The 22,097-nt window shown below is 51.9% G+C and overlaps 2 long non-coding RNA genes across 2 annotated transcripts in view; both read right to left on the bottom strand.

Moving 5' to 3' along the window:
* Positions 1 to 151: 151 nt before the first annotated feature.
* LOC140399789 (uncharacterized) lies at positions 152 to 2,099 on the bottom strand. The gene is made up of 3 exons (XR_011937876.1): positions 2,034 to 2,099; positions 1,456 to 1,565; positions 152 to 283 (listed from the first exon to the last, which is right to left on the bottom strand). It is a non-coding gene; the product is annotated as an uncharacterized lncRNA (long non-coding RNA).
* Positions 2,100 to 3,563: 1,464 nt separating this feature from the next.
* The window catches only part of LOC140399787 (uncharacterized), a 79,237-nt gene continuing 60,703 nt past the window's right edge, over positions 3,564 to 22,097 (bottom strand). The window contains exon 3 of the long non-coding RNA XR_011937875.1: positions 3,564 to 3,588. This is a non-coding gene — a long non-coding RNA (uncharacterized lncRNA). The remainder of the gene's footprint in view (positions 3,589 to 22,097) is intronic.

Below are 22,097 nucleotides of genomic sequence, written 5' to 3'. Positions count from 1 at the left end.
CCACCCCATCATTTTCACCCTCCTCTCTCCCTTTACAGCAATGATGCGTCCTCCCCCCCCCCCCAGCTGCCTGTCTCTCCCCCACCTCCCCCCCCCCCCAGCGCCCTCACGCCCCACCGCCCTTACCAGTCACGTCGTAGAACTTGTCGGCGATGGGCGCGCCCTCGTTGCCCATGACTACGCAGCGGTACGTCTGCTGGTGCTCCCTCCTCACCTGGAGGATGACGAGGCTCGACTCGTCCGTCTCCCTCATCTCCTCGAACTGCCAGTCATGCCGGCTGCCCTGCGGGAATTCGGGGGAGCCCAGGTTTAGAAAAAGGACGACAATCGGGCCAGGCGGCGCTTTGGTCACAGGATCGTCGCACTTCCCAAAGTGACAGAAGGTAGTCGTTCCAGCACACCCGCCCCCCTCCCCCCCCCCCCCCCCCGCCCCATAGCCAAATTTGATCCACCATAAACAACGACGACACCTGCCCGCAACCCCTAATGCCCCCTAATGAAGAATGTCAAGAGTGTTAAGGGTTACTGTAATATCATAATTGGGCACTAGATGGAGCTGGATGCCGAACGATATAAAGCGCTGACTCTCAGGCTTCTCGGAGAGAGGGGGGAGGGAGAGCACAGGAGAGGACTAGAGAGAGAGAGAGAGGACTAGAGAGAGAGAGAGAGGAGAGGACCAGAGAGAGAGAGAGAGGACTAGAGAGAGAGAGAGAGGAGAGGACTAGAGAGAGAGAGAGAGAGAGGAGAGGACGAGAGAGAGAGCGGAAAGGACTAGAGAGAGACAGAGAGTGGGAGAGACAGAGAGAGAGAGAGACAGAGAGAGATGTGGAGAGAGAGAGACAGAGAGAGATGTGGAGAGACACACACACCGAGACAGAGAGTGGGACATACAGAGAGAGAGAGAGTGAGCCAGAGACAGAGAGAGACAGAGAGAGAGAGGGAGAGAGTCAGAGAGAGACTCAGAGAGAGAGAGAGAGAGAGACACAGAGAGAGACAGCGAGTGGGAGAGACAGAGAGAGACAGAGAGACAGAGTGATAGAGAGTGACAGAGACAGAGAGAGACAGAGAGAGAGACAGAGAGAGAGAGAGGGAGAGAGACAGAGACAGAGAGCGAGAGACAGGTAGAGAGAGAGTCAGAGAGAGAGAGAGTGTGTGAGAGCAAGAGAGAGAGAGAGCCAGAGACAGAGAGAGTGACAGAGACAGAGAGAGAGAGACAGAGAGAGGCAGAGAGAGACAGGGAGTGTGACAGAGAGAGAGACAGCAGAGAGAGCGAGAGACAGAGTGGAACAGAGAGCGAGAGAGTGTGTAAGAGAGAGAGTGTGAGAGAGACAGTGAGCGAGGGAGAGATCAAAAAAGACAGAGAGTGAGTCAGAGAGAGAGAGAAACACTGAGGGGTGATGGGTTTACGGGGTAAGTAAAGCGTGCCCTAACGGCTGAGCGTCGATCGTGTCTTACCAAGGGCCCCTTGGAGTAGATGTAATTCTGGAAGTTTGAGGTTATTCGATGCCAAGGTTCAAAGCAATTCAGCCTGATCTCGTCATCAATCCCGACTGTCAGCTCCGACACTGGGAAGGTAACAAGGAGGGATCAGGGGAGCGACTGCCTAACCCTAACCCTAACCCTAACCCTAACCCTAACCCTAACCCTAACCCTAACCCTATCCCTAACCCTAACCCTAACCCTAACCCTAACCCTAACCCTAACCCTAATTATGGAGCTCAAATCCTAACCCTAACCCTAACCCTAAGCCTTACCCTAATTATGGAGCTCAAATCCTAACCCTAACCCTAACGGTAACGCTAACGCTGACCCTGACCCAGACCCTGACCCTGACAGTGACCCTGTCCGTGAACCTGACCCTGACCCTGTGCCTGACCCTGAGCCTGACCCTGACCCTAACCCTAACCCCCCCTGACCCTAACCCTAATGCTAACGCTGACCCTGACCCTGACCCAGACCCTGACAGTGACCCTGTCCGTGACCCTAACCCCCCCTGACCCTAACCCTAACCCCAACCCTAATGCTGACCCTACCTGCGCATCGAATGTTCATGACACAAGTCATGTACAGGGCTACGCAATCGCTGCACCTCAAGTATTTTACGGTGAAGTTTCCTGGGGGGTAAAGGGGTTGTGTGGGGGGGGTGGGGAGAGAAGGAAAGAGTCACTCCATTGGATAGGCAGATTAACCTGCTCCGCCCATCTCCTCTTCTCCTTCCCTCCACCCCTAACCCTAACCCCAACCCCAACCCTAACCCCAACCCCAACCCCAACCCCGACCCCTACCCCAACCCCAACTCCAATCCCAACCCCGACCCCGACCCCAACCCCAACCCCAACTCCAACCCCAAACCCGACCCCGATCCCCGACCCCAACCCCAACCCCGACCCCCGACCCCAACCCCAACCCCAACTCCAACCCCCGACCCCCGAATCCCAACCCCAACCTCGACCCCAACCCCGACCCCAACTCCAACCCCCGACCCCAAACCCCAACCACAACCCCAACCCCAACCCCGACCCTCGACCCCCAACCCCAACCCCAACCCCAACCCAGATCCCCGACCCCAACCCCAACCCCAACCCCAACCCCCGACCCCAACCCCCGACCCCAACCCCAACCACAACCCCCGACCCCAACCCCAACCCCCCAACCCCCGACCCCAACCCCAACCCCAACCCCGACCCTCGACCCCCAACCAAGATCCCCGACCCCAACCCCAACCCCAACCCCAACCCCCGACCCCCGACCCCAACCCCAACCCCAACCACAACCCCCGACCCCAACCCCCCAACCCCCGACCCCAACCCCAACCCCCCAACCCCCGACCCCAACCCCAACCCCCAACCCCAACCCCAACCCCAACCACAACCCCAACCCTAACCCCAACCCCAACCCCAACCCCCAACCCCCGACCCCAACCCCAACCCCAACCCTGACCCCCACCCCAACCACAACCCCGACCCCAACCCTACCCCTAACCCCCACCCCAACCACAACCCCGACCCCAACCCCACCCCTAACCCACCCCAACCACAACCCCAACCCTAACTCCAACGCTAGCGCTAACCCCCACCCCAACCACAACCCCAACCCCAACCCCACCCCTAACCCACCCCAACCCCAACCCCACCCCTAACCCACCCCAACCCCAACCCCAACCCCAACCCTAACCCCCAACCCTACCCTAACCCTAACTCCACCCCCGACCCTAACCTTTGACATTGACCCTAGCCCTAAACCTAACCCCTGACCCTGACCCCAACCCCCACGCACACCCCCACCCCCACCCCCACCCTAACCCTAACCCTAACCCCACCCCAAACCCCAACCCTGACCCTAACCCCTGACCCAGACACTGACCCTGACCCTGACCCTGACCCTGACCCTAACCCTAACCCTAACCCCTGACCCTGACCTTAACCCCAACCCCAACCCTCCCATAACCCGGAACACTAACCCTGACCCTGAACCCGACCCCGACCTGAACCCTGACCCTGATCCTGACCCTGACCGCTGATCCTTCCTGGTAACATCAAGCGAGGAGTCTCTGGGAGAATCACTTACCACAAATATTACTGCATTCGACTGAAACAGAAATCAGAGATTGGGTCAGGAATAAAGAATATTCCACCTCCGTGTCTCACCCTCCACCTCCCTCCCCTCACTCCCCTCGAGATCCCCAAACCCCTCTCAACACAGGGATACCTTCCTCCAAAATATACTGGCGCCAGGGGGAGTGTCAGTCTGGATATTGGAGCTCAAATCAAATGGGGGAAGGGTTTGCAATGGGAGTCAATGAGGAGAAGGTTAAGGGGAGATTGAATCGAGGCGTTCCAAATGGTGGAAGGGTTTGCGATGGGAGATGGGAGTCAATGAGTAGAAGGTTAAGGGGGAGATTGAATCGAGGCATTCCAAATGGGGGAAGGGTTTGCGATGGGAGATGGGAGTCAATGAGGAGAAGGTTAAGGGGGAGATTGAATCGAGGCATTCCAAATGGGGGAAGGGTTTGCGATGGGAGATGGGAGTCAATGAGGAGAAGGTTAAGGGGGAGATTGAATCGAGACGTTCCCAATGGGGGAAAGATTTGCGATGGGAGACGGGAGTCAGTGAGGAGAAGGTTAAGGGGGAGATTGAATCGAGATGTTCCAAATGGGGGAAGGGTTTGCGATGGGAGTCAATGAGGAGAAGGTTAAGGGGAGATTAAATCGAGGCGTTCCAAATGGGGGAAGGGTTTGCGATGGGAGTCAATGAGGAGTAGGTTAAGGAGGAGATTGAATCGAGATGTTCCAAATGGGGGAAGGGTTTGCGATGGGAGATGGGAGTCAATGAGGAGAAGGTTCAGGGGGAGATTGAATCGAGATGTTCCAAATGGGGGAAGAGTTTGCGATGGGAGTCAATGAGGAGAAGGTTCAGGGGAGATTGAATCGAGGCGTTCCAAATGGGGGAAGGGTTTGCGATGGGAAATGGGAGTCAATGAGGAGAAGGTTAAGGGGAGATTGAATCGAGACGTTCTAAATGGGGGAAGGGTTTGCGATGGGAGATGGGAGTCAATGAGGAGAAGGTTAAGGGGGAGAATGAATCGAGACGTTCCAAATGGGGGAAGGGTTTGCGATGGGAGATGGGAGTCAATGAGGAGAAGGTTAAGGGTGAGATTGAATCGAGACGTTCCCAATGGGGGAAGGGTTTGCGATGGGAGATGGGAGTTAATGAGGAGAAGGTTAAGGGGAAGATTGAATCGAGACGTTCCAAATGGGGGAAGTGTTTGCGATGGGAGTCAATGAGGAGACGGTTAAGGGGAAGATTGAATCGAGACGTTCCAAATGGGGGAAGGGTTTGCGATGGGAGATGGGAGTCAATGAGGAGAAGGTTAAGGGGGAGATTGAATCGAGACGTTCCAAATGGGGGAAGGGTTTGCGATGGGAGTCAATGAGGAGAAGGTTAAGGGGGAGATTGAATCGAGATGTTCCAAATGGGGGAAGGGTTTGCGATGGGAGATGGGAGTCAATGAGGAGAAGGTTAAGGGGGAGATTGAATCGAGATGTTCCAAATGGGAGAAGGGTTTGCGATGGGAGTCAATGAGGAGAAGGTTAAGGGGAGATTGAATCGAGGCGTTCCAAATGGGGGAAGGGTTTGCGATGGGAAATGGGAGTCAATGAAGAGAAGGTTAAGGGGGAGATTGAATCGAGGCGTTCCAAATGGGGGAAGGGTTAGTGATGGGAGATGGGAGTCAATGAGGAGAAGGTTAAGGGGGAGATTGAATCGAGACGTTCCAAATGGGGGAAGGGTTTGCGATGGGAGATGGGAGTCAATGAGGAGAAGGTTAAGGGGGAGATTGAATCGAGGCGTTCCAAATGGGGGAAGGGTTTGCGATGGGAGTCAATGAGGAGAAGGTTCAGGGGGAGATTGAATCGAGGCGTTCCAAATGCGGGAAGGGTTTGCGATGGGAGTCATTGAAGAGAAGGTTAAGGGTGAGATTGAATCGAGACGTTCCAAATGGGGGAAGGGTTTGCGATGGGAGATGGGAGTCAATGAGGAGAAGGTTAAGGGGAGATTGAATCGAGGCGTTCCAAATGGGGGAAGGGTTTGCGATGGGAGTCAATGAAGAGAAGGTTAAGGGTGAGATTGAATCGAGACGTTCCAAATGGGGGAAGGGTTTGTGATGGGAGATGGGAGTCGATGAGGAGAAGGTTAAGGGGGAGATTGAATCGAGACGTTCCAAATGGGGGAAGGGTTTGCGATGGGAGATGGGAATCAATGAGGAGAAGGTTAAGGGGGAGATTGAATCGAGGCATTCCAAAAGGGGGAAGGGTTTGCGATGGGAGTCAATGAGCAGAAGGTTAAGGGGGAGATTGAATTGAGACGTTCCATATGGGGGAAGGGTTTGCGATGGGAGTCAATGAGGAGAAGGTTAAGGGGGAGATTGAATCGAGACGTTCCAAATGGGGGAAGGGTTTGCGATGGGAGATGGGAGTCAATGAGGAGAAGGTTAAGGCGGAGATTGAATCTAGATGTTCCAAATCGGGGAAGGGTTAGAGATGGGAGACGGGAGTCAATGAGGAGAAGGTTAACGTGAAGATTGAATCGAGACGTTCCAAATGGGGGAAGGGTTTGCGATGGGAGTCAATGAGGAGAAGGTTAAGGGGGAGATTGAATCGAGGCGTTCCAAATGGGGGAAGGGTTTGTGATGGGAGATGGGAGTCGATGAGGAGAAGGTTAAGGGGGAGATTGAATCGAGACGTTCCCAATGGGGGAAGGGTTTGCGATGGGAGTCAATGAGGAGAAGGTTCAGGGGGAGATTGAATCGAGGCGTTCCAAATGGGGGAAGGGTTTGCGATGGGAGTCAATGAAGAGAAGGTTAAGGGTCAGATTGAATCGAGACGTTCCAAATGGGGGAAGGGTTTGTGATGGGAGATGGGAGTCGATGAGGAGAAGGTTAAGGGGGAGATTGAATCGAGGCGTTCCAAATGGGGGAAGGGTTCGTGATGGGAGATGGGAGTCAATGAGGAGAAGGTTACGGGGGAGATTGAATCGAGGCATTCCAAATGGGGGAAGGGTTTGCGATGGGAGTCAATGAGGAGAAGGTTAAGGGGGAGATTGAATTGAGACGTTCCAAATGGGGGAAGGGTTTGCGATGGGAGTCAATGAGGAGAAGGTTAAGGGGGAGATTGAATCGAGACGTTCCCAATGGGGAACAGTTTGCGATGGGAGACGGGAGTCAATGAGGAGAAGGTTAACGGGAAGATTGAATCGAGACGTTCCAAATGGGGGAAGGGTTTGCGATGGGAGATGGGAGTCAATGAGGAGAAGGTTAAGGGGGAGATTGAATCGAGACGTTCCAAATGAGGGAAGGGTTTGCGATGGGAGATGGGAGTCAATGAGGAGAAGGTTAAGGGGGATTGAATCGAGGCGTTCCAAATGGGGGAAGGGTTTTCGATGGGAGTCAATGAGGAGAAGGTTAAGGGGGAGATTGAAACAAGACGTTCCAAATGGGGGAAGGGTTTGCGATGGGAGTCAATGAAGAGAAGGTTAAGGGGGAGATTGAATCGAGATGTTCCAAATGGGGGAAGGGTTTGCGATGGGAGTCAATGAGGAGAAGGTTAAGGGGACATTGAATCGAGGCGTTCCAAATGGGGGAAGGGTTTGCGATGGGAAATGGGAGTCAGTGAGGAGAAGGTTAAGGGTGAGATTGAATCGAGATGTTCCAAATGGGGGAAGGGTTTGCGATGGGAGATGGGAGTCAATGAGGAGAAGGTTAAGGGGGAGATTGAATCGAGGCGTTCCAAATGGGGGAAGGGTTTGCGATGGGAGTCAATGTGGAGAAGGTTAAGGGGGAGATTGAATCGAGACGTTCCAAATGGGGGAAGGGTTTGCGATGGGAGATGGGAGTCAATGAGGAGACAGTTAAGGAGGAGATTGAATCGAGACGTTCCAAATGGGGGAATTGTTTGCGATGGGAGATAGGAGTCAATGAGGAGAAGGTTAAGGGGGAGATTGAATCAAGACGTTCCAAATTGGGGAAGGGTTTGCGATGGGAGTCAATGAGGAGAAGGTTAAGGGGGAGATTGAATCGAGGCTTCCAAATGGGGGAAGGGTTTGCGATGGGAGTCAATGTGGAGAAGGTTAAGGGGGAGATTGAATCGAGACGTTCCAAATGGGCGAAGGGTTTGCGACGGGAGACGGGAGTCAATGAGGAGAAGGTTAAGGGGGAGATTGAATCGAGACGTTCCAAATGGGCGAAGGGTTTGCGATGGGAGATGGGAGTCAATGAGAAGAAGGTTAAGGGGGAAATTGAATCAAGACTTTCCAAATGGGGGAAGGGTTTGCGATGTGAGTCAATCAGGAGAAGGTTAAGGGGGAGATTGAATCGAGACGTTCCCAATGGGGGAAGGGTTTGCGATGGGAGATGCGAGTCAATGAGGAGAAGGTTAAGGGGAGATTGAATCGAGGCTTTCCAAATGGGGGAAGGGTTTGCGATGGGAGTCAGAGAGGAGAAGGTTAAGAGGAGATTGAATCGAGACGTTCCAAATGGGGGAAGGGTTTGCGATGGGAGATGGGAGTCAATGAGGAGAAGGTTAAGGGGGAGATTGAATCGAGACTTTCCAAATGGGGGAAGGGTTTGCGATGGGAGCTTGGAGTCAATGAGGAGAAGGTTAAGGGGGAGATTGAATCGAGACGTTCCAAATGGGGGCAGGGTTTGTGATGGGAGTCAGTGAGGAGAATGTTAAGGGGGAGATTGAATCGAGGCATTCCAAACGGGGGAAGGGTTTGGGATGGGAGATGGGAGTCAATGAGGAGAAGGTTCAGGGGCAGACTGAATCGAGATGTTCCAAATGGGGGAAGGGTTTGCGATGGGAGTCAATGAGGAGAAGGTTAAGGAGAGATTGAATCGAGGCATTCCCAATGGGGGAAGGGTTTGCGATGGGCGATGGGAGTCAATGAGGAGAAGGTTAAGGGGGAGATTAAATCGAGGCGTTCCCAATGGGGGAAGGGTTTGCGATGGGAGTCAATGAAGAGAAGGTTAAGGGTGAGATTGAATCGAGACGTTCCAAATGGGGGAAGGGTTTGCGATGGGAGTCAATGAGGAGAAGGTTAAGGGTGAGATTGAATCGAGACGTTCCAAATGGGGGAAGGGTTTGTGATGGGAGATGGGAGTCGATGAGGAGAAGGTTAAGGGGGAGATTGAATCGAGACGTTCCAAATGGGGGAAGGGTTTGCGATGGGAGTCAATGAGGAGAAGGTTAAGGGGGAGATTGAATTGAGACGTTCCAAATGGGGGAAGGGTTTGCGATGGGAGTCAATGAGGAGAAGGTTAAGGGGGAGATTGAATCGAGACGTTCCAAATGGGGGAAGGGTTTGCGATGGGAGATGGGAGTCAATGAGGAGAAGGTTAAGGGGGAGATTGAATCGAGGCGTTCCAAATGGGGGAAGGGTTTGTGATGGGAGATGGGAGTCGATGAGGAGAAGGTTAAGGGGGAGATTGAATCGAGACGTTCCCAATGGGGGAAGGGTTTGCGATGGGAGTCAATGAGGAGAAGGTTCAGGGGGAGATTGAATCGAGGCGTTCCAAATGGGGGAAGGGTTTGCGATGGGAGTCAATGAAGAGAAGGTTAAGGGTGAGATTGAATCGAGACGTTCCAAATGGGGGAAGGGTTTGTGATGGGAGATGGGAGTCGATGAGGAGAAGGTTAAGGGGGAGATTGAATCGAGGCGTTCCAAATGGGGGAAGGGTTCGTGATGGGAGATGGGAGTCAATGAGGAGAAGGTTAAGGGGGAGATTGAATCGAGGCATTCCAAATGGGGGAAGGGTTTGCGATGGGAGTCAATGAGGAGAAGGTTAAGGGGGAGATTGAATTGAGACGTTCCAAATGGGGGAAGGGTTTGCGATGGGAGTCAATGAGGAGAAGGTTAAGGGGGAGATTGAATCGAGACGTTCCCAATGGGGAACAGTTTGCGATGGGAGACGGGAGTCAATGAGGAGAAGGTTAACGGGAAGATTGAATCGAGACGTTCCAAATGGGGGAAGGGTTTGCGATGGGAGATGGGAGTCAATGAGGAGAAGGTTAAGGGGGAGATTGAATCGAGACGTTCCAAATGAGGGAAGGGTTTGCGATGGGAGATGGGAGTCAATGAGGAGAAGGTTAAGGGGGAGATTGAATCGAGGCGTTCCAAATGGGGAAGGGTTTTCGATGGGAGTCAATGAGGAGAAGGTTAAGGGGGAGATTGAAACAAGACGTTCCAAATGGGGGAAGGGTTTGCGATGGGAGTCAATGAAGAGAAGGTTAAGGGGGAGATTGAATCGAGATGTTCCAAATGGGGGAAGGGTTTGCGATGGGAGTCAATGAGGAGAAGGTTAAGGGGACATTGAATCGAGGCGTTCCAAATGGGGGACGGGTTTGCGATGGGAAATGGGAGTCAGTGAGGAGAAGGTTAAGGGTGAGATTGAATCGAGATGTTCCAAATGGGGGAAGGGTTTGCGATGGGAGATGGGAGTCAATGAGGAGAAGGTGAAGGGGGAGATTGAATCGAGGCGTTCCAAATGGGGGAAGGGTTTGCGATGGGAGTCAATGAGGAGAAGGTTAAGGGTGAGATTGAATCGAGACGTTCCAAATGGGGGAAGGGTTTGTGATGGGAGATGGGAGTCGATGAGGAGAAGGTTAAGGGGGAGATTCAATCGAGGCGTTCCAAATGGGGGAAGGGTTCGTGATGGGAGATGGGAGTCAATGAGGAGAAGGTTAAGGGGGAGATTGAATCGAGGCATTCCAAATGGGGGAAGGGTTTGCGATGGGAGTCAATGAGGAGAAGGTTAAGGGGGAGATTGAATTGAGACGTTCCAAATGGGGGAAGGGTTTGCGATGGGAGTCAATGAGGAGAAGGTTAAGGGGGAGATTGAATCGAGACGTTCCAAATGGGGGAAGGGTTTGCGATGGGAGATGGGAGTCAATGAGGAGAAGGTTAAGGGGGAGATTGAATCGAGGCGTTCCAAATGGGGGAAGGGTTTGTGATGGGAGATGGGAGTCGATGAGGAGAAGGTTAAGGGGGAGATTGAATCGAGACGTTCCCAATGGGGGAAGGGTTTGCGATGGGAGTCAATGAGGAGAAGGTTCAGGGGGAGATTGAATCGAGGCGTTCCAAATGGGGGAAGGGTTTGCGATGGGAGTCAATGAAGAGAAGGTTAAGGGTGAGATTGAATCGAGACGTTCCAAATGGGGGAAGGGTTTGTGATGGGAGATGGGAGTCGATGAGGAGAAGGTTAAGGGGGAGATTGAATCGAGGCGTTCCAAATGGGGGAAGGGTTCGTGATGGGAGATGGGAGTCAATGAGGAGAAGGTTAAGGGGGAGATTGAATCGAGGCATTCCAAATGGGGGAAGGGTTTGCGATGGGAGTCAATGAGGAGAAGGTTAAGGGGGAGATTGAATTGAGACGTTCCAAATGGGGGAAGGGTTTGCGATGGGAGTCAATGAGGAGAAGGTTAAGGGGGAGATTGAATCGAGACGTTCCCAATGGGGAACAGTTTGCGATGGGAGACGGGAGTCAATGAGGAGAAGGTTAACGGGAAGATTGAATCGAGACGTTCCAAATGGGGGAAGGGTTTGCGATGGGAGATGGGAGTCAATGAGGAGAAGGTTAAGGGGGAGATTGAATCGAGACGTTCCAAATGAGGGAAGGGTTTGCGATGGGAGATGGGAGTCAATGAGGAGAAGGTTAAGGGGGAGATTGAATCGAGGCGTTCCAAATGGGGGAAGGGTTTTCGATGGGAGTCAATGAGGAGAAGGTTAAGGGGGAGATTGAAACAAGACGTTCCAAATGGGGGAAGGGTTTGCGATGGGAGTCAATGAAGAGAAGGTTAAGGGGGAGATTGAATCGAGATGTTCCAAATGGGGGAAGGGTTTGCGATGGAAGTCAATGAGGAGAAGGTTAAGGGGACATTGAATCGAGGCGTTCCAAATGGGGGAAGGGTTTGCGATGGGAAATGGGAGTCAGTGAGGAGAAGGTTAAGGGTGAGATTGAATCGAGATGTTCCAAATGGGGGAAGGGTTTGCGATGGGAGATGGGAGTCAATGAGGAGAAGGTTAAGGGGGAGATTGAATCGAGGCGTTCCAAATGGGGGAAGGGTTTGCGATGGGAGTCAATGTGGAGAAGGTTAAGGGGGAGATTGAATCGAGACGTTCCAAATGGGGGAAGGGTTTGCGATGGGAGATGGGAGTCAATGAGGAGACAGTTAAGGAGGAGATTGAATCGAGACGTTCCAAATGGGGGAATTGTTTGCGATGGGAGACAGGAGTCAATGAGGAGAAGGTTAAGGGGGAGATTGAATCAAGACGTTCCAAATTGGGGAAGGGTTTGCGATGGGAGTCAATGAGGAGAAGGTTAAGGGGGAGATTGAATCGAGGCTTCCAAATGGGGGAAGGGTTTGCGATGGGAGTCAATGTGGAGAAGGTTAAGGGGGAGATTGAATCGAGACGTTCCAAATGGGCGAAGGGTTTGCGACGGGAGACGGGAGTCAATGAGGAGAAGGTTAAGGGGGAGATTGAATCGAGACGTTCCAAATGGGCGAAGTGTTTGCGATGGGAGATGGGAGTCAATGAGAAGAAGGTTAAGGGGGAAATTGAATCAAGACTTTCCAAATGGGGGAAGGGTTTGCGATGTGAGTCAATCAGGAGAAGGTTAAGGGGGAGATTGAATCGAGACGTTCCCAATGGGGGAAGGGTTTGCGATGGGAGATGCGAGTCAATGAGGAGAAGGTTAAGGGGAGATTGAATCGAGGCTTTCCAAATGGGGGAAGGGTTTGCGATGGGAGTCAGAGAGGAGAAGGTTAAGAGGAGATTGAATCGAGACGTTCCAAATGGGGGAAGGGTTTGCGATGGGAGATGGGAGTCAATGAGGAGAAGGTTAAGGGGGAGATTGAATCGAGACTTTCCAAATGGGGGAAGGGTTTGCGATGGGAGCTTGGAGTCAATGAGGAGAAGGTTAAGGGGGAGATTGAATCGAGACGTTCCAAATGGGGGCAGGGTTTGTGATGGGAGTCAGTGAGGAGAATGTTAAGGGGGAGATTGAATCGAGGCATTCCAAACGGGGGAAGGGTTTGGGATGGGAGATGGGAGTCAATGAGGAGAAGGTTCAGGGGCAGACTGAATCGAGATGTTCCAAATGGGGGAAGGGTTTGCGATGGGAGTCAATGAGGAGAAGGTTAAGGAGAGATTGAATCGAGGCATTCCCAATGGGGGAAGGGTTTGCGATGGGCGATGGGAGTCAATGAGGAGAAGGTTAAGGGGGAGATTAAATCGAGGCGTTCCCAATGGGGGAAGGGTTTGCGATGGGAGTCAATGAAGAGAAGGTTAAGGGTGAGATTGAATCGAGACGTTCCAAATGGGGGAAGGGTTTGCGATGGGAGTCAATGAGGAGAAGGTTAAGGGTGAGATTGAATCGAGACGTTCCAAATGGGGGAAGGGTTTGTGATGGGAGATGGGAGTCGATGAGGAGAAGGTTATGGGGGAGATTCAATCGAGGCGTTCCAAATGGGGGAAGGGTTCGTGATGGGAGATGGGAGTCAATGAGGAGAAGGTTAAGGGGGAGATTGAATCGAGGCATTCCAAATGGGGGAAGGGTTTGCGATGGGAGTCAATGAGGAGAAGGTTAAGGGGGAGATTGAATTGAGACGTTCCAAATGGGGGAAGGGTTTGCGATGGGAGTCAATGAGGAGAAGGTTAAGGGGGAGATTGAATCGAGACGTTCCAAATGGGGGAAGGGTTTGCGATGGGAGATGGGAGTCAATGAGGAGAAGGTTAAGGGGGAGATTGAATCGAGGCGTTCCAAATGGGGGAAGGGTTTGTGATGGGAGATGGGAGTCGATGAGGAGAAGGTTAAGGGGGAGATTGAATCGACACGTTCCCAATGGGGGAAGGGTTTGCGATGGGAGTCAATGAGGAGAAGGTTCAGGGGGAGATTGAATCGAGGCGTTCCAAATGGGGGAAGGGTTTGCGATGGGAGTCAATGAAGAGAAGGTTAAGGGTGAGATTGAATCGAGACGTTCCAAATGAGGGAAGGGTTTGTGATGGGAGATGGGAGTCGATGAGGAGAAGGTTAAGGGGGAGATTGAATCGAGGCGTTCCAAATGGGGGAAGGGTTCGTGATGGGAGATGGGAGTCAATGAGGAGAAGGTTAAGGGGGAGATTGAATCGAGGCATTCCAAATGGGGGAAGGGTTTGCGATGGGAGTCAATGAGGAGAAGGTTAAGGGGGAGATTGAATTGAGACGTTCCAAATGGGGGAAGGGTTTGCGATGGGAGTCAATGAGGAGAAGGTTAAGGGGGAGATTGAATCGAGACGTTCCCAATGGGGAACAGTTTGCGAAGGGAGACGGGAGTCAATGAGGAGAAGGTTAACGGGAAGATTGAATCGAGACGTTCCAAATGGGGGAAGGGTTTGCGATGGGAGATGGGAGTCAATGAGGAGAAGGTTAAGGGGGAGATTGAATCGAGACGTTCCAAATGAGGGAAGGGTTTGCGATGGGAGATGGGAGTCAATGAGGAGAAGGTTAAGGGGGAGATTGAATCGAGGCGTTCCAAATGGGGGAAGGGTTTTCGATGGGAGTCAATGAGGAGAAGGTTAAGGGGGAGATTGAAACAAGACGTTCCAAATGGGGGAAGGGTTTGCGATGGGAGTCAATGAAGAGAAGGTTAAGGGGGAGATTGAATCGAGATGTTCCAAATGGGGGAAGGGTTTGCGATGGGAGTCAATGAGGAGAAGGTTAAGGGGACATTGAATCGAGGCGTTCCAAATGGGGGACGGGTTTGCGATGGGAAATGGGAGTCAGTGAGGAGAAGGTTAAGGGTGAGATTGAATCGAGATGTTCCAAATGGGGGAAGGGTTTGCGATGGGAGATGGGAGTCAATGAGGAGAAGGTTAAGGGGGAGATTGAATCGAGGCGTTCCAAATGGGGGAAGGGTTTGCGATGGGAGTCAATGTGGAGAAGGTTAAGGGGGAGATTGAATCGAGACGTTCCAAATGGGGGAAGGGTTTGCGATGGGAGATGGGAGTCAATGAGGAGACAGTTAAGGAGGAGATTGAATCGAGACGTTCCAAATGGGGGAATTGTTTGCGATGGGAGATGGGAGTCAATGAGGAGAAGGTTAAGGGGGAGATTGAATCAAGACGTTCCAAATTGGGGAAGGGTTTGCGATGGGAGTCAATGAGGAGAAGGTTAAGGGGGAGATTGAATCGAGGCTTCCAAATGGGGGAAGGGTTTGCGATGGGAGTCAATGTGGAGAAGGTTAAGGGGGAGATTGAATCGAGACGTTCCAAATGGGCGAAGGGTTTGCGACGGGAGACGGGAGTCAATGAGGAGAAGGTTAAGGGGGAGATTGAATCGAGACGTTCCAAATGGGCGAAGGGTTTGCGATGGGAGATGGGAGTCAATGAGAAGAAGGTTAAGGGGGAAATTGAATCAAGACTTTCCAAATGGGGGAAGGGTTTGCGATGTGAGTCAATCAGGAGAAGGTTAAGGGGGAGATTGAATCGAGACGTTCCCAATGGGGGAAGGGTTTGCGATGGGAGATGCGAGTCAATGAGGAGAAGGTTAAGGGGAGATTGAATCGAGGCTTTCCAAATGGGGGAAGGGTTTGCGATGGGAGTCAGAGAGGAGAAGGTTAAGAGGAGATTGAATCGAGACGTTCCAAATGGGGGAAGGGTTTGCGATGGGAGATGGGAGTCAATGAGGAGAAGGTTAAGGGGGAGATTGAATCGAGACTTTCCAAATGGGGGAAGGGTTTGCGATGGGAGCTTGGAGTCAATGAGGAGAAGGTTAAGGGGGAGATTGAATCGAGACGTTCCAAATGGGGGCAGGGTTTGTGATGGGAGTCAGTGAGGAGAATGTTCAGGGGGAGATTGAATCGAGGCATTCCAAACGGGGGAAGGGTTTGGGATGGGAGATGGGAGTCAATGAGGAGAAGGTTCAGGGGCAGACTGAATCGAGATGTTCCAAATGGGGGAAGGGTTTGCGATGGGAGTCAATGAGGAGAAGGTTAAGGAGAGATTGAATCGAGGCATTCCCAATGGGGGAAGGGTTTGCGATGGGCGATGGGAGTCAATGAGGAGAAGGTTAAGGGGGAGATTAAATCGAGGCGTTCCCAATGGGGGAAGGGTTTGCGATGGGAGATGGGAGTCAATGAGGAGAAGGTTAATGGGGAGATTGAATCGAGACGTTCCAAATGGGGGAAGGGTTTGCGATGGGAGATGGGAGTCAATGAGGAGAAGGTTAAGGGGGAGATTAAATCGAGGCGTTCCCAATGGGGGAAGGGTTTGCGATGGGAGATGGGAGTCAATGACGAGAAGGTTAAGTGGGAGATTGAATCGAGACTTTCCAAATGGGGGAAGGGTTTGCGATGGGAGCTGGGAGTCAATGAGGAGAAGGTTAAGGGGGAGTTTGAATCGAGGTGTTCCAAATGGAGGAATGGTTTGCGATGGGAGACGGGAGTCAATGAGGAGAAGGTTAAGGGGGAGATTGAATCGAGACGTTCCGAACGGGGGAAGGGTTTGCGATGGGAGATGGGAGTCAATGAGGAGAAGGTTAAGGGGGAGATTGAATCAAGACGTTCCAAATGGGGGAAGGGTTTGCGATGTGAGTCAATGAGGAGAAGGTTAAGGGGGAGATTGAATCGAGGCGTTCCCAATGGCGGAATGGTTTGCGATGGGAGATGGGAGTTAATGAGGAGAAGGTTAAGGGGAGATTGAATCGAGGCATTCCCAATGGGGGAAGGGTTTGCGATGGGAGATGGGAGTCAACGAGGAGAAGGTTACGGGGGAGATTGAATCAAGACGTTCCAAATAGGGGAAGGGTTTGCGATGGGAGTCAATGAGGAGAAGGTTAAGGGGGAGATTGAATCGAGGCTTTCCAAATGGGGGAAGGATTTGCCATGGGTGTCAATGAGGAGATGGTTAAGGGGGAGATTGAATCGAGACGTTCCCAATGGGGGAAGGGTTTGCAATGGGAGATGGGAGTCAATGACGAGGAGGTTAAGGGGGAGATTGAATCGAAGCTTTGCAAATGGGGGAAGGGTTTGCGATGGGGGTCAATGAGGAGAAGGTTAAGGAGGAGATTGAATCGAGATGTTCCAAATGGGGGAAGGGTTTGTGATGGGAGTCAATGAGGAGAAGGTTCAGGGGGAGATTGAATCGACGCGTTCCAAATGGGGGAAGGGTTTCCGATGGGAGATGGGAGTCAATCAGGAGAAGGTTAAGGGGGAGATTGAATCAAGACGTTCCAAATGGGGGAAGGGTTTGCGATGTGAGTCAATGAGGAGAAGGTTAAGGGGGAGATTGAATCGAGGCGTTCCCAATGGGGGAATGGTTTGCGATGGCAGATGGGAGTTAATGAGGAGAAGGTTAAGGGGAGATTGAATCGAGGCATTCCCAATGGGGGAAGGGTTTGCGATGGGAGATGGGAGTCAACGAGGAGAAGGTTAAGGGGGAGATTGAATCAAGACGTTCCAAATAGGGGAAGGGTTTGCGATGGGAGTCAATGAGGAGAAGGTTAAGGGGGAGATTGAATCGAGGCTTTCCAAATGGGGGAAGGATTTGCCATGGGTGTCAATGAGGAGATGGTTAAGGGGGAGATTGAATCAAGACGTTCCCAATGGGGGAAGGGTTTGCAATGGGAGATGGGAGTCAATGACGAGGAGGTTACGGGGGAGATTGAATCGAAGCTTTGCAAATGGGGGAAGGGTTTGCGATGGGGGTCAATGAGGAGAAGGTTAAGGAGGAGATTGAATCGAGACGTTCCAAATGGGGGAAGGGTTTGCGATGGGAGATGGGAGTCAATGAGGAGAAGGTTAAGGGGGAGATTGAATCGAGACTTTCCAAATGGGGGAAAGGTTTGCGATGGGAGCTGGGAGTCAATGAGGAGAAGGTTAAGGGGGAGATTGAATCGAGATGTTCGGAATGGGGGCAGGGTTTGTGATGGGAGATGGGAGTCAATGAGGAGAAGGTTAAGGGGGAGATTGAATCGAGGCGTTCTAAATGGGGGAAGGGTTTGCGATGGGAGTCAATGTGGAGAAGGTTAAGGGGGAGATTGAATCGAGACGTTCCAAATGGGGGAAGGTTTTGCGATGGGAGATGGGAGTCAATGAGGAGAAAGTTAAGGAGGAGATTGAATCGAGACGTTCCAAATGGGGGAATTGTTTGCGATGGGAGATGGGAGTCAATGAGGAGAAGGTTAAGTGGGAGATTGAATCAAGACGTTCCAAATAGGGGACGGGTTTGCGATGGGAGGCAATGAGGAGAAGGTTAAGGGGGAGATTGAATCGAGGCTTCCAAATGGGGGAAGGGTTTGCGATGGGAGTTAATGAGGAGAAGGTTAAGGGGGAGATTGAATCGAGACGTTCCAAATGGGGAAGGGTTTGCGATGGAAGATGGGAGTCAATGAGGAGAAGGTTAAAGGGGAGATTAAATCGAGGCGTTCCCAATGGGGGAAGTGATTGCGATGGGAGATGGGAGTCAGTGAGGAGAAGGTTAAGGGGGAGATTGAATCGAGGCGTTCCCAATGGGGGAAGGGTTTGTGATGGGAGATGGGAGTCAATGAGGAGAACGTTAAGGGGGAGATTGAATCGAGACGTTGCAAATGGGGGAAGGGTTTGCGATGGGAGATGGGAGTCAATGAGGACAAGGTTAAGGGGGAGATTGAATCGAGACGTTCCAAATGGGGGAGGGTTTGCGATGGGAGATGGGAGTCAATGAGGAGAAGGTTAAGGGGGAGATTGAATCGAGACGTTCCAAATGGGGGAAGGGTTTGCGATGGGAGATGGGAATTAATGAGGAGAAGGTTAAGGGGGAGATTGAATCGAGACATTCCCAACGAGGGAAGGGTTTGTGATGGGAGTCAATGAGGAGAAGGTTAAGGGGGAGATTGAATCAAGACGTTCCAAATGGGGGAAGGGATTGTGATGGGAGATGGGAGTCAATGAGGAGAAGGTTAAGGAGGAGATTGAATCGCGACGTTCCCAATGGGGGAAGGGTTTGCGACGGGAGACGGGAGTCAATGAGGAGAAGGTTAAGGGGGAGATTGAATCGAGACGTTCCAAATGGGGGAAGGGTTTGCGATGGGAGATGGGAGTCAATGAGAAGAAGGTTAAGGGGGAAATTGAATCAAGACTTTCCAAATGGGGGAAGGGTTTGCGATGGGAGATGCGAGTCAATGAGGAGAAGGTTAAGGGGGAGATTGAATCGAGGCTTTCCAAATGGGGGAAGGGTTTGCGATGGGAGTCAATGTGGAGAAGGTTAAGGGGGAGATTGAATCGAGACGTTCCAAATGGGTGAAGGGTTTGCGATGGGAGATGGGAGTCAATGAGGAGAAAGTTAAGGAGGAGATTGAATCGAGACGTTCCAAATGGGGGAATTGTTTGCGATGGGAGATGGGAGTCAATGAGGAGAAGGTTAAGTAGGAGATTGAATCAAGACGTTCCAAATAGGGGAAGGGTTTGCGATGGGAGGCAATGAGGAGAAGGTTAAGGGGGAGATTGAATCGAGGCTTCCAAATGGGGGAAGGGTTTGCGATGGGAGTTAATGAGGAGAAGGTTACTGGGGAGATTGAATCGAGACGTTCCAAATGGGGAAGGGTTTGCGATGGAAGATGGGAGTCAATGAGGAGAAGGTTAAAGGGGAGATTAAATCGAGGCGTTCCCAATGGGGGAAGGGTTTGCGATGGGAGATGGGAGTCAATGAGGAGAAGTTTAAGGGGGAGATTGAATCGAGACGTTCCAAATGGGGGAGGGTTTGCGATGGGAGATGGGAGTCAATGAGGAGAAGGTTAAGGGGGAGATTGAATCGAGACGTTCCAAATGGGGGAGGGTTTGCGATGGGAGATGGGAGTTAATGAGGAGAAGGTTAAGGGGGAGATTGAATCGAGACGTTCCAAATGGGGGAAGGGTTTGCGATGGGAGATGGGAGTTAATGAGGAGAAGGTTAAGGGGGAGATTGAATCGAGACATTCCCAACGGGGGAAGGGTTTGCGATGGGAGTCAATGAGGAGAAGGTTAAGGGGGAGATTGAATCAAGACGTTCCAAATGGGGGAAGGGTTTGCGATGGGAGTCAATGAGGAGAAGGATAACGGGGAGATTGAATCGCGACTTTCCAAATGGGGGAAGGGTTTGCGACGGGAGACGGGAGTTAATGAGGAGAAGGTTAAGGGGGAGATTGAATCGAGACATTCCCAACGGGGGAAGGGTTTGCGATGGGAGTCAATGAGGAGAAGGTTAAGGGGGAGATTGAATCGCGACTTTCCAAATGGGGGAAGGGTTTGCGATGGGAGATGGGAGTCAATGAGGAGAAGGTTAAGGGGGAGATTGAATCAAGACGTTCCAAATGGGGGAAGGGATTGTGATGGGAGATGGGAGTCAATGAGGAGAAGGTTAAGGGGGAGATTGAATCGAGACGTTCCCAATGGGGGAAGGGTTTGCGATGGGAGATGCGAGTCAATGAGGAGAAGGTTAAGGGGGAGATTGAATCGAGGCTTTCCAAATGGGGAAGGGTTTGCGATGGGAGTCAGAGAGGAGAAGGTTAAGAGGAGATTGAATCGAGACGTTCCAAATGGGGGAAGGGTTTGCGATGGGAGATGGGAGTCAATGAGGAGAAGGTTAAGGGGGAGATTGAATCGAGACTTTCCAAATGGGGGAAGGGTTTGCGATGGGAGCTGGGAGTCAATGAGGAGAAGGTTAAGGGGGAGATTGAATCGAGACGTTCCAAATGGGGGCAGGGTTTGTGATGGGAGTCAGTGAGGAGAATGTTCAGTGGGAGATTGAATCGAGGCGTTCCAAATGGGGGAAGGGTTTGTGATGGGAGTCAATGAGGAGAAGGTTAAGGGGGAGATTGAATCGAGGCGTTCCCAATGGGGGAAGGGTTTGCGATGGGAGTCAATGAGGAGAAGGTTAAGGGGGAGATTGAATCGAGACGTTCCCAATGGGGGAAGGGTTTGGGATTGGAGATGGGAGTCAATGAGGAGAAGGTTAAGGGGGAGATTGAATCGAGTCGTTCCAAATGGGGGAAGGGTTTGCGATGGGAGATGGGAATCAATGAGGAGAAGGTTAAGGGGGAGATTGAATCGAGACGTTCCAAATGGGGGAAGGGTTTGCGATGGGAGATGGGAGTCAATGAGGAGAAGGTTAAGCGGGAGATTGAATCAAGACGTTCCAAATGGGGGAAGGGTTTGCGATGGGAGTCAATGAGGAGAAGGTTAAGGGGAGATTGAATCGAGACGTTCCAAATGTTGGAAGGGTTTGCGATGGGAGATGGGAGTCAATGAGGAGAAGGTTAAGCTGGAGATTGAATCAAGACGTTCCAAATGGGGGAAGGGTTTGCGATGGGAGTCAATGAGGAGAAGGTTAAGGGGGAGATTGAATCGAGGCTTTCCAAATGGGGGAAGGCTTTGCAATGGGAATCAATGAGGAGAAGGTTAAGGAGGAGATTGAATCGAGACGTTCCAAATGGGGGAAGCGTTTGCGATGGGAGATGGGAGTTAATGAGGAGAAGGTTAAGGGGGAGGTTGAATCGAGATGTTCCCAATGGGGGAAGGGTTTGCGATGGGAGATGGGAGTCAATGAGGAGAAGGTTAAGGGGGTTCTGGTGTGAGGTGCTCCGGAGAGCGAACGCCTCTACCTCGTGCGCGAGGTTGGGGCTGATACCGCTGGAGGTGGTGTACAGAGCGCACCTCACGAGGGCGAGGATGAGCCGATTCTTTGAAGGAGTCGAAGATGCGTGTGAGCGTTGTGGGAGGGCCCCCACTAATCACGTCCAGATGTTTTTTAATCCCGTGCAAAGGTGGAGGATTACCGGAAGGAGGTGTTGAGGGGAATCTCTAAAGTGGTGCGTGTGAAACTGGACCCGGGGCCCTCGGGGAGGCCATATTCGGGGTGTCGGACCAACCGGGGTCGGAAGCGGGCGGGGAGGCAGATGTTGTAGCCTTCGCCCCGTTGATCGCCCGAAGACGCATCCTGTTGGGATTGAGAGCAACCTCTCTTGGAGACGCCGTTTTGAAGCAAAAAGTGCAGAGGATACCGGAAGTCCGCAGAGGGATTTGGATAGGCTAAGTGAATGGGCTCGGGTCTGGCAGATGGAATGTGAGGTTATCCATTTTGGTAGGAATAAAAGCAAAAGAGATTATTATTTGAATGATAAAATATTAAAACATGCCGCTGGGCAGAGAGACCTGGGCGTGCTAGTGCATGAGTCGCAAAACGTTGGTGTGCAGGTGCAGCAGGTGATTAAGAAGGCGAATGGAGTTTTGTCCTCCATCGCTAGAGGGATGGAGTTTAAGACTCGGGAGGTTCTGCTGCAATTGTATAAGGTGTTAGCGAGGCCCCGCACAGTTCCCCTTCCGCACACTCTCCGTGTCCCGCGCTTCCTCCAGCAATGTGTCCCTTGGGGGCCCGAGGGCGAATGTTTTCGTATTTATAAATGTTTCTTATTTGAACAAAGAATACTTACAGTCACATCAACAGAATAAAGTATGTGTCGAGACCAACTTTTTTTTAGTGCATGAGTCGCAAAAAGTTGGTGTGCAGGTGCAGCAGGTGATTAAGAAGGCGAATGGAGTTTTGTCCTTCAT

The sequence above is a fragment of the Scyliorhinus torazame genome, chromosome 23, assembly GCF_047496885.1.
Source record: "Scyliorhinus torazame isolate Kashiwa2021f chromosome 23, sScyTor2.1, whole genome shotgun sequence".
Lineage (NCBI taxonomy): Eukaryota > Metazoa > Chordata > Chondrichthyes > Carcharhiniformes > Scyliorhinidae > Scyliorhinus > Scyliorhinus torazame.
Note: the sequence above shows the minus strand (reverse complement) of the source record. Positions and strands in the feature narration are given on the sequence as shown.